Source organism: Myotis nattereri, assembly GCF_964212035.1.
Source record: "Myotis nattereri genome assembly, chromosome: 1".
Taxonomy (NCBI): domain Eukaryota; kingdom Metazoa; phylum Chordata; class Mammalia; order Chiroptera; family Vespertilionidae; genus Myotis; species Myotis nattereri.
In genome coordinates, this window is record NC_138075.1 from 149543445 (window position 1) to 149556926 (window position 13482).

Genomic DNA, 13482 nt, shown 5'->3' on the forward strand with positions numbered 1-13482 from the left:
CCTAGGACCTGGGCTTCCCTCGCAGCCCCGGCTTCATCTGGGAGGTAATCCGGAGGGGCATCTGGTCTAATTAGCATATTACACTTTTATTATTATAGAAGACTAGAGGCCCAGTGCACAAAATTCATGCACTAGGGGGAGGTCCCCTCAGCCCAGCCTGCACCCTCTCCAATCCAGGACCCCTCAGGGGATGTCCAACTGCCATTTAGGTCTGACTGGCAGTTGGACATCCCTCTCACTTCCTGGGCTGCTGGCTTCTAATCGCTCACCTGCCTGCCTGCCTGGTTGCCCCTAACTGTCCCCCTGCTGGCCTGGTCACCCCCAACTGCCCCCCGATGTCAGCCAGGTCTCCCCCAACTGTCCCCTCCCTGCCAGCCTGGTTGCTCTTAACTGCCCCCCCTCACCCCCTGCTGCCGGCCTGATCACCCCTTACTGTCCCCCCTGCCAGCCTAGTTGCCCCCAACTGCCCCCTGCCCACCAGCCTGGTTGCCTCTTACTGCCCCCCTGCTGTCTTGGTTGCCCCCAACTGCCCCCCTGCTGGACTGGTCACCCCCAACTGTCCCCCCCAACTGGCCTGGTCACCCCTCATGGACCCCCCACTGGCCTGGTCACCCCAAGCAACCTGCTTGTTCAGTTGTTTGTCGTCCCTCACTAAACCCCCTGCCAGCCTGGTTGCCCCACGCAGCCTGCTTATTCAGTCATTTGATCATCCCTCACTAACCCCCCTGCTGGCCTGGTCATAGGCAGTCATCTTGTGAGGGCATGAGGGTTGATTTGTATATTACCTATTTATATATAGTATTGCAAAGGAAGGGACATAGGTGAGTTACATGAAATCCATTGATGATACACCAGAGAGGCGGAAGAAAGCAAAACAGGGGAAACACCTGGGATTGGATAAAAAGTAAAATGATAGACACATACTTAAGTGGGTGCAGGAACAATTAACGTGATAACAATGAAGGAATTTGTGGTATCTGTCCTGGCACCCAAGTACATTAGATTGTGCCCCAAGGGGTCCAGAAAAAGGGAAGTCACAAGTTACTCAGACATTTCAAGTGTATGTTATCATAGATGCAAAAACTCAGATAGGCTCAGTTAAGGTAAAGGTTGACCTTGTCAGTGAAGATACCAGCCTAGGATGTAACTACCCACCATAATTGCTTTTAGTTAAAGTTTAATTTTAAACCATCCTTTGTGGTTACTTTAGGTCTCTGAGTTTGCAAGACTGTTATGCAGGCCTTCCCTGAGTTTGTCAGGTTAGCATGTGGCCCCTTTCATCCACACCCTAAAACTTTAGAAAGGAACACTTTACTCGACTAGTCATCTGCCAGATAACTAAATATGGCAGGCATTTTTGTATCTTACTCATCTATCTCCAACGTTTGTATACCTTTATTTTGAAATATTCTGTGAAGTCTTGGAAGGCTCCAAAAGCCTTTAATACAAAAAAAAAAAATCTATCCTTTTTTTATTACATGGGATCTCATTAAGTGGACATTAATTTTTAAGAGGTTGAAAAATATGTAGTGCAGAGCAGTGTGGCTCAAATTCTAACAATGACATGAATCACCTGGTGATTATGTTAAAATGTAGGTTCAAATTCAATAGATTCAGAGTGGGCCTGAGAGTCCACATTTCTAACAAGTTCTCAGGCTAGACCTTAGTCAGCACTTTAAATGGGAAAGTTGGAGAGGAAGGAAATTGACTTTGGAGCTGGGGAGACCAGGACTGAAATTGACTTAATTGGTTCCTCACAGTGAGAACCTGAGACAGCCCACCCCTCTGCCAGAGCCCTCTTTCTTTCCCTACAACACTCAGAGCCTCCCCATCAACATCTGCCTTGGACCCACTGAGACTGACCTCACCATGCCCTTGATCCACTCCACATCAGGCTACCCTTAGACCCCCCGGCTGCCTCCCAATTCTCATGGTTGAATCCCTGATAGCCTCTGAAACCTGTTTTGTGTCCTGCTCCTATCCAGCCCAGGTTCTACCATCTTTCCACTCTATCCTCCAACACTCAGTCAGCCATCAGCAAAATCTCCCATGTTCATTTTCCAACTGTTGCCCGAATGCTTTCCCCCTTCTGGCTTCAAGGGAAACTTGGCTCTCCACTGATGAAACTGCTACTCTACATTCCTCTTAATGCAGTTTATTTTGCCTCCCAGGGTACTATAGCACTAGGCCTAGAAGTAGAGCACAGGTCTTCCTTGCTCCTTATTGCTGCTTTGAGACAATTTTCCAATCCTCCCTCATTCCTAAAAATTTTGAATTTCTGTCATCAGATTATATCGCCCATAACTCCTTCTTGATATTGCCAAAAAATCAAGGATTCTCTTCATTTCCTCTACCCAACCTATCCACTCACTCCTGTAATCAATACCCTAGACCTTGTTACTATTAATAACCATCTTCTCCTTAGTGTTAATTCCATGCATCCTACTCTCTCCCATCACCTCCTATCATTCACCTCTGTCTTCTGCAGCCTACAATTCTTTCATACCACTGATATGGCGAAAACATTGATTCTACCATCTATTCACTCTTCCTCGCTTTCTCAATGTCTTCGTTTCTCTTCTTACCCAACTTAAAGTCCATTGTCAGTGATGATTTACTCCCTTACCTCTCTACAGTTTTGTTGCTTTTGCTTTACAAAACTATAATCCTATTTGAATGCAAATTTCTTCCTATTCCAAGCCATCTTCGGCATAGCAAAACATGGTAGAGAAAAATACAAACCAGGTGAGTGGTCTTGCTTTAAATGCTTGACTGTATACCTCAAGTGGTCCGACAATTCAGTTTATGTCTCTGTCCATAAACTCTCTTAATCATGTAGGCTGCCATTTTATACTCTCTCCTCAAGCTCCCAATACCTTTTCTCCCACCATTATTCTCAGCTGATAACCTCACTTCCTATTTTACTAAAAAAAAGTGGGAGCAATAAGAAAACAATTTCCACATATCCTACCAACATACTAGTATCTATCTACATTCTTACATCAGTAAACATCTTTGCGTTCCTGGCTATCATCATTGTTGAATTGCTGAATGCTCCTATCAGAAATCAGTCTTAAAAAAAAAAAAAGAATTCAGTCCTTATACTTATGCACTAGATCTCACCCCTCTCAAGCCAAGGCAAGACTTCAGATAGCTATAGCACTGGCCAACTTCTGACTATATCATCAAGACCCTGATTCAGAACCACCTGACTAAGCAGCTTCCAAACTCCTGACCCGTAGCAACTGTGAGTTAAAAAATATCTATTGTTGTAAGCCACTAGGTTTTGCAGTGATTTGTTATACAGAAATAAACATAATAAAAAATAAATTAATGAAGTGACAGATCACAAGATCAGTCTCATATTCACTAATTAATTAGTAAGGATTTATACACCAGTCTATTGAGGGACTAATATTCAAGTATCAGAAGGGGAGGTACAGGAGGTACTACTTCTGGATTAATGGGTTTTGTAAGGAAACTTGATCAGAAGTGGACAGAACTATAGAGTGTGAATAAAGCATCTTTTATTCTTCTGAACCCCCAGGGGAAAGAAAGAGAAAACTCACTAGCCTAGCCAACAAGAAGATTTGACAATTCTGTATACTCACTCTCCAGGCAGAGTGCATAGCTGCTGTCAGTACATCAGGCTAGGAGAGGAGTCCCAACAGCAGCAGGGCCTCAGGGGAGCCACGTCATTTCTTGCCTCTCCTGAAGATAGACAGCACTTCTATCAGCACAGAATACAATGGCAGTGACTTGGGCAGTGTGTGCCATGTGGCTGAGGCTCTCCCAGAGAGAAGGCTGCAGGAAGCCACTGCTTGCAAATATTGTCAGGAGAGTAACCAAGGAATGCGGAAGACTGATGGGCCTTGGGTGTTAGCAGGGCTGACGCTAAGCACCTCATCTGTTGAGATAGTGGTGGCTATCCTGATTCCCTAACCTGATAATCCTTTTGCTGATTAACAAACTAACTTTGATGTGCCTCATGCATTGCTAAAGGGCAAACGTGTATTCAAGTATAAATAGCAGACCAGGCCAGAAGTCCATGTGTCTCTTCAAGAAAGAGGCCTTCTAAATTCATATTTCTTGTACAGCATTTTCATTTGTACAAGAAATATAAATTTCAGATCCTGAACCCCAGCTGGTCGTGGCAGAAGGCCACTCTTGTCTTCTTCTTGAGACCAGCCAACTTCTACAAATTCTTATTGGAGTAGCCATGAAAACCAGAATAAGGCAGTTTTATCACACTGGGAGTGACCAGGTGTTTAGGGGTCAGGCTGCTCACCCATAACACATGGCCAGACATTCAGGGCCTGGGACTACCACCTTAAAAACAACCCATCATGCCCTTTAAATCACAAATGAAAATGTCAATGATACTTTCACTTTTGAAGATACTATTGAGGTCTAGATTCAAACTCTTGTTTGATGAAGGACTCCTCAGCTAGTTTTATGTCTAAGGCCCATAGGCTTTAACTTCAGGAAATAGCTTGATGATCAGAGGAGGAAACGTCTCACAAAGTGATTTATTCTGTTTGTTTGTCTGTCTGTTTGTTTGTTTTGCTTGAAGGGCTCTAGGCCCAGGAGACGTTGCCCTCAGGAAACCATACCAAGACACTTGAAAGAATCTTCTATCCATTGAATCTTTAGTTAGATACACATAGGTACAACATTTTTTATTTTTTTATTTAGCAAAAGAAGGTATTTTTGCAAAACATAAGTAGAAAAGTACCAACTAATCAAAAAATGTTTCCATTTCTTTTAAACTTGTCCACACACCAGCACTTTCTGTACCAAAAGATACATGTCTTTCTAGGCTTTACAAAGAATCAAACAATGAATATGGTCAAGTCTTATACGTATCATTTAGATGTTCTGATAGAAAAGTCTAAACAGTTTTAAACATGTATGTTTTGTTTACAGAAAAGATGAATCTGAATATTCAGTAGACTAATATTCAGTAGAAAGATCTTTACTACTATAAAGCATTTACTGTTTCATATCATTTTAATATTCCTAATGTTAATTATATTTGTGGCTATGATTAATACAGAAGCTATCAAGCCTTTTCTACTAACTTTATATAAAATATGGTTCTTAGACGTCATCTCTCCTCTAGCTACACTTACTCCCTTGATGATCTCATCTAGTTACTTGGCTTTAAACATCATCTATACACCAAATTCCCAAACTTATATCTAGACTCCAGACAGGTCCTCTGAACTCCAGACTCATATATCCAGCTGCATATTTGAGAGTTCCACTTAGAAGCCTAACACATTTCATCTTTATCTTGTCTGCATTTCATATTTATCTTGTCTACACCAAACTTCTGATATTCTTTCCCAAAACTCCTTCCACAGTTCTCCCTTTCTCTGTAATTAGTAGCCTCATCCTCCCAGTTGCTCAGGTCAAAATCTGGGATTCATCCTTGATCCTCTCTTTCTTTCATGCCTGACATCAAATTCATCAGAATACCTTGTCAATTTTACTTTCCACATCGCCCAGAATCTGACTTCACACTGTCTCCACTGCAGTTGTGTTAATCCCAGGCACCATCATTTCTCACCTGGATTACTCAGTAGCCTCCTAACTGGTCCTCTGCCTCAGGCCCACTGCTTGTAGCCTAGTAGAGACACAGCATTCATGGTAATCAGTTAAAGTCCTCTCTGTGTTTAAAACTCTAAAATTTTACATCACTTCATCAAACTAAAAGGCAATTCTACAAGATCCTACATAATCTTCATGCCATACCCTACCTTCTCTACCTTGTCACCTCTCTAACTCATATTCTACTATTCTCCCCATTGTTCACTCTACTTGAGTCACTCTGGCTTCTTTATTATTCCTCAAACATCAGGGTCCTGGCACTAGCCCATCCATTGCCTGGGATACTCTTCACCTCATTGGATAGGGGGCTCATTGCCTTACTTCCTTTAGGTAACCTTCCCAGGAACTCTCCTGTATTGAAAACACAGTTCCTCCCCTGTCCTGCCATACTATTCTCATTTGCTTCATTTTTCCCAGTTGCCCTTTGCAACTAACAGTGCAAATATTTTATTTATTTGGTTTTTATTTTTTTTATCTTTCCACTAGAATGTAAACTTCCTGAGGGCAAAAGCTTCTGTTCATTTTGTTTACTACTTTATAGCCATTCTTAGCATATGCTTAGCAAGTACATATACACTCAATATGTACTCGCTGAATGTATGAATATTAAAGGATTGGAAAAAACAATCACATAAAAATATTCTATGATCAATATTTCAGTAACTGGTCACTATCCTAGGTGATAGAAAGAAAGCTCAATATAGTATTGCTCATTCCTCCTTGAAACACTCTCTATCATATAGTCAAGTGCTTTAGGTCATTTGCACTCTGGCTTTATGAATCTTTGCAGTAATAAATCTAAGCTGTAATATTATGACTCTTTTTCTGGAAACACTGGTTTGTCAATATCTCAGTATTTTTTCACATCTGAGAACCCCATTAGAGCTAATGATCATATTACTATTTAACTATATAGACAACGCATGTGTCTGTTTAAACACCCTTACCACTCCACCAAGTGCAACCAGATAAATATTTCACAAGGACTAAATTATTATGGAATAGGGGACTGCAAACTATGGTCTGGAGACCAAAGCCAGCTGTGTTGCCAGATCAAATACAGAGTGTCCAGCCCTAACCGGTTTGGCTCAGTGGATAGAGCATCGGCCTGCGAACTGAGGGGTCCCTGGTTCGATTCTGGTCAAGGGCATGTACCTTGGTTGTGGGCACATCCCCAGTAGGGGGTGTGCAAGAGGCAGCTGATCGATGTTTCTAACTCTATCCCTCTCCCTTCCTCTCTGTAAAAAATCAATAAAATAGACTTTTAAAAATACAGAGTGTCCAGTTAAATTTTAATTTCAGATAAACAACAAATAATCTTTAGTATAAATATGTCCTAAATGCTAAATATTGGAAACCTGAAATCTGACCTGTTTTTGTACAGTGCAGAAGCAAAGAATGTTTTTTCCATCATTAAGTGCTTGCAGAAAAAAATGAAAGAAAAATAATATTTGTAACAAGTGAAATTTATATGAAATTAAAATTTCAGTGTCAGTAAATGTTATTGAAACGCATTTGTTTACCTCTGTCTATGGTCACATTCATGCTACAACATCTGAATAATTTCAACAGACACTTAGCTGTAAAGCTTGAATAACTATTGTCTGGCCCTTTATAGAAAAAAAAAATTCCATTATAGAATATTTCCTTTATATTCTTTCCCTTACTGAAGATGAAACAACAGTAACCTTTTTCTCTTTAGAACGCTCTTCCCACTTGAGCACTCCTGATGTTGTTTATCATTATATTTTAAAGAGAAGTAGGAAGCAAGTTGAGAATCGGCAAAATGATGAAGGGTGTGGGCTCTGGACCCCCACAGAACTGAGTATGAATCCTTTCTCCACCCATCACAGCTTGAGTGAGTTACTTAAATGGGGGCCTTGTGAGGGTTAGGAGGTAAGGGGTAAGTGATTGCTTTTAAAGGAAAACAGGTACCAATTTTCTAGACTATAATAGAGGATATGATTTTCAGAAGGCCAGAAAAGAGAGGGAGAAGTGAAAAGATAAAAATGGGGACCAGACACTTTTTCATCACTCAGCAAGAGGTGAGCTTCAGTGGAAAATATAGACTTCATGTGGATTTAAGCAAAGATTTCATCATCAAAACTAGGGAAGGATGAAGAGATATATCCTGACCAAAAAGCCCTTTCCAAGGTAAGTAAATTTTGAATTGTGTCTACTCGGTACCCGTGTGATTGCCTTGGTAGAAATTAAATACTCCACACTGCCAGAAGGATTATGTTCAATAGGAAGGACTTGAGTATGTATTGCTGGTACTATGAGGGGAAATGAGAAAAGAAAGAGCAATGTTTATACTGCTATAGAATCCCCCAAATCCTCAAAGGATCCAGTGGGGAAAGCTGCAACCAAAGCCCTTTAGCCTCGTCCTTTCCAATATTTTCTACTTAGGCCCACAGGTTAAAGTTAGCAGGCCCTTGTATTTAAGGCCTGGAAAAATAGGAAATATATCAATTTAGGGCAAATTTTATAAGATCCATCAAATGGCTATATATGTGACTATATATATATATATATGTTTATGAACATGTGAACTTCATATATAAGACATATTCCCAAACACAACTTCTAACACTAGATGTATTGCACTTCACTCCTAAAAGGCATATCAACACGGGAAAGTGAGTGATGTTATCATAGAGATAACCTGGAGGCTATTCTAAATATATCTTTATTATCTTTAAATATATCTTTATTGATTTCAGAGAGGGAGAGAGAGATAGAAACATCAATGATGAGAAAGAATCATTGATTGGCTGCCTCTTGCAGGCCCCCTACTGGGCATCGAGCTCACAGCCCGGGCATGTGCTCTTGACCTGAATTGAACCCAGGACCCTTTACTCCACAGGCTGACGCTTTATCCACTGAGCCAAACCAGCTAGGGCCTAAATATTTTTAAATGTTAGTTATTTGCAAGCATCAGTACTTTAACTGTGTTTGGTAACAAACACTTACAATGCCTCATTTCCAACCTGAGTCACAGCACTGTGATTGAGTAGTACTGTTTCATGCCACTTTGTAGAAACAAAATTTTCCCAAGTCTATTTAATATTGACCATGGCAACAATATTATTAAAAATGCCTATAACCACCCTCACGGTTACTTTGATAACAGTGGGGTTTTTTGCTTTTAATTATTTTACTTTATTTTTTCCATCACCTTTTATCCCCTCTATGCCCTCCTCTACCTCTACCCATCTGCCTCCACCTCCACAATGACCACGCTGCTGTCCGTGTCCATGAGTTATCTCACTTTTTTTCTTTTTAGCTCAATCCCTACACACACACACACACACACACACAACAATTCCCCTCTCCCCCTGACCTCTCTGCCTGCTCTCTATCTATGAGTCTATCTCTATTTTGCTGGCAGAGAACTACGTTTTTAAGGCTGATTTGTGTTCACGACATATGTTGTTGTACTTCCCAGTCTTATACTCTGAGCTGACCAAGACACTCAGCAGTTTATTCAGCAGTTCATTTCTTCTCAATATGTGAAGCTCACATGACGAGAACCACTGGCCTAGTCTAACAGACCACAATTACAGACAACCAAACAACCAATAAGCATTTCAATCAACCAATAAGTAATAAGATCCCGCTCTTTGCCAGGCGCAGCTCTCAGGGTAAAGATGAACAGGCAACCTGGACCAGTTTGGCTCAGTGGATGGAGCATCGGCCTGCGGACTGAAGGGTCCCGGGTTCGATTCCGGTCAGGGGCGTGTACCTTTGTTGCGGGCACATCCCCAGTGGGGGGTGTGCAGGAGGCAGCTGATCGATGTTTCTCTCTCATCGATGTTTCTAGCTCTCTGTCCCTCTCCCTTCCTCTCTGTAAAAAATCAATAAAATATATTTTTTAAAAAATAATAAATAAATAAATAAATACATAAATGATGAACAGGCAAAGCCCTGGCCCTCTAGGAGCTCATAGTTAGTGGGGACAACAGACAAAACAATTTCAATGTAGCATGATTAAATAAAATAGTACAAGTGCACACAACATGTTATGAGCTCATGGCAAAGGAACTGAATCAATAAGGGAATGATTAGAGAAAGCTTTGTAAGAAAAATAGTACATTGAGTAGCTGCCCAGTGTCAGCAATTGCACTGGGTCCCAATAGCCCTGGATAGCTGTTAAAAAGACAGCACAGTGCCTGACATAAGCTTGCAGCCTAGTGCAGAGGGCAGGTCCATTAGCCTCAAACTCAAAGGCAAATGTAAAGTCAGGGAACTGTGTTGACACTCTTGACCCTTCTAACCAGTCCTCTCACCGTCACCAACCTATACTCTCTAGGTCCTCTGTGGATGGTGCTTCAAGAAATAACACTTAGCTCAACCAGTGTGATTCAGTGGTTGAGCGCTGACCCATGAACCAGGAGGTCACAGTTCGATTCCAGGTCAGGGCACATGCCCAGGTTGTGGTTGTGGTCAATGATTCTCTCTCATCATTGATGTTTCTATCTCTCTCTCCCGCTCCCTTCCTCTCTGAAATCAATAAAATATATATTTTTTTAAAAAAAGAAAAAAGAACTTACCACAACATTCTCTTTAGGAATAGCCACACACATAGGTATAGATGTGAGAAGGATGTCTTTACAGGACCCTCACCCCTGACCCAAATTGGACTGTTCAGTGCTCTCTCATTAGAACTTGAAATGCGCAGGGACTTGGAGGTGAATCACATTAACGGCAATACCCTATGAAGAATGATCACAAACTCTTGTCCCACAGGAGACTCACAGTTACCCCTGCCTCCTACTCTTGTCATGTGTTGCTTATTGGACTCTCTTTATTTCTATAAGAACTCCCTCAGTTTCCTTCCACTTAAGCTGGCCAGAGTCAGATCTTATACTCATAACGCAAGAAACCTTCACATATGTCACCTGTCCATGTAGACACTCAACTCATGTACTTAGCCTAGTTGTATGTCATTCTGAAGAAACTGCTGAGAGATTAATAGCCCATAAAGCTTAGTATGTTATCTACCCTCCAGAGAGGAAGTAGTTTGGGGGGACTTTGGAGATACAATGTTGTAATCAGAGAATTTACTCTACTGCAGGGATGGGAGGTTGAGAACCTACTGAACAATGATAATCCATCAAAGGAGATATTTGGGCATGTGGACAATTATCATTAATACCGCTCAGATTCCACTTCCCAAGAAAAAAAAAATGTGGAACCTAAGATATGGTTCCAAATCTTAGCCCTGTCTTTCTGTAACCAAGCTAGTAAATGACAGAGCTAAAATTTGAAATCTAGCCTGGCTATTTAAAAACCTCACACAATTTTCATACCACAGATGTATTTATTAATGCCTCTTTCTATTTTTCCTTTAAAGCAATTGTTATCAATTTGGAGCAATTCTCCCTACACATACACCCCAGAAGACTTTGGGCAATGTTGGAAGACTTTTTTGTTATTAAGACTGTCATCTAGTATATAGAGGCCAGAGGTGCTATTAAACATTCTATAATTTCAGAACACCCCCACAACATTAATTATATGGCCCAAAATAGTGCTACAGTTGAAAAACTGCTTTGAATCAAGTAAATAAACAAGTGTTATGAATAATGTGTGATTCAGATGTCCAAAAAGAAGGAATTGAGTACAAATCTCATTTTATGAAAGAAAAATGTTGGAATAGTATGCAGTCACTAATAGATCTATTGATGAAAAAAGTAGCTTTAGTGTATCTTTAAATGAGAAAGACATGTTCTCAAACAGTTATATAGTGTATGATCCCATTTTGTAAAAGAAATTCATACATGCATGAACATGGGCTGACACAGATGTAGGAAGAAAACTGAGTCTACACAGTACTAAGTTAGTATCTAAGGGCAAGAGTATTAAGTGATTTTTGTTTTCCTTTTTTTGAGATGCATATCTACAGTTAAGCTATTTGTTTTCATTTTAAAATATGAGTTTAAATGTCAACCTCATGCCTGACCTGAGGTGGTTCAGATCAATTCACACTCTGGATGTCTTGCTTCGCCCACCTTCCTACTTGAGAAAAGAAGCATTATTGCATTGAAACTCTCAGGAAGTGTATTTCTGTTTATAAATTTCTGGTGCCTGCTTGAAAATATTAAGTATATTGACTCAAGGCCCAGCTGGCATGGCTCAGTGGTTGAGAGTCGACCTATGAACCAGGAGGTCACAGTTCGATTCCTGGCCAGGGCACATGCCCGGGTTGTGGGCTTGATCCGCAGTGTGGGGCATGCAGGAGGCAGCCGATCAATGATTCTCTCTCATCACTGATGTTTCTATCTCTCTTTCTCTCTCTCCCTTCCTCTCTGAAATCAATAAAAATATATTTTTTAAAAATACATTGACTCAAGGTCTCATATTTCCCCAAAACCTCCTTGCTTCTAATTTAGGTGAATCCTTAGTCTTAATTCATGTTGATAAACCCCTACAGCACTGCTTTTTAAAAAAATATGTTTTCATTGATTTCAGAAAGAGGAAGGGAGATGAAGAGATAGAAACATCAATGGCGGTTGAGCCCACAACCTGGGCATGTGTCATGCCCTCTCCAGGAATATAACTACGACCTCTTGGTTCAACCACTGAACCACACTGGTCAGGCAACACTTTTTTTCCTGCTACTGAGTCAGTACCACCTGACAAGATCTCCTTACTTCTGAACAAACCTTAAATAAATGAAATATTTTTATAGCTCTAACTACACCACCTCCAGCACTTAACCAAGGGAATGGGAGAATTCTAGACCTTAAGTTACTAATCTAAAACTCAAATCAAAATCATGAATTGTGGCCCCAAATAATTTTAAGTACTCTTAGAATTGTCTCATGTCTTTTTTAGATTCCTTTCTTTTATCAGGCATAGCAGCAGCAGCAGAATTATTATTATTATTATTATTATTATTAATAATATTAATATTCTTTCTTTTCCTAACAAAGCCACAAGAATGAGGAACTCTATCTTCATTTGCAGTGTTAAGTGACAAGGGTGGGTCAGTCCAGAACTGCCCTCCCTCAAGAGCTGGGAAGACAAAGTCCTTTGCTACAGTTACATACATTTTTTAAAACACGGAGAACTGATCAAGTAAAATCCTCTTTCGGGGACAAAGGAGAGAATTTTCAGTAATTGAACAGAAGCATTGACAAATTATCAGAAAAACACTTCCTAGAATCATTTCTCCCTTCTGTTCCCAGTATTTGTTACTACTGGGGAGACATTTCTATAAAACCTAGAATAATAAAATAGAATTGCGTATCAAATTAACTTATACCCAAAACAGTTATTTCTCTTCCCCACAGATTGAGCATTCAACCCACAATACATCTTCAAGACCCTGCTTCTAAACAAGTTCCCTTCTTTTATGGGCACTACACACCTCAATGGGAAATGTGTGTACACATGTGTGTATGAACGTTAGTGTATGAGTGTGAGTATGAGTTTGTGTTTGCTTTATTCCAAAGGAGTGAAGGAAGACATTTACTGAATACCTCCAAACTAGAGCTGACAAATAATGATAGATGCTCCATAAGAATATGTTAAATGGCCAAAACCGGTTTGGCTCAGTGGATAGAGCGTCGGCCTGCGGACTAAAAGGTCCCAGGTTCGATTCCGGTCAAGGGCATGTACCTGGGTTGCGGATACATCCCCAGTAGGAGATGTGCAGGAGGCAGCTGATCGATGTTTCTCTCTCATCAATGTTTCTAACTCTTTATCTCTCTCCCTTCCTCTCTGTAAAAAATCAATAAAATATATTTAAAAAAAAAAGAATATGTTAAATGAATGAACAATTAATGAGCAAGTTCTATAACCTTTTAAATAAAATTAAATAGTAATACACAGTGTTTTTTCCTAAGCTCGTATCCTTATAAA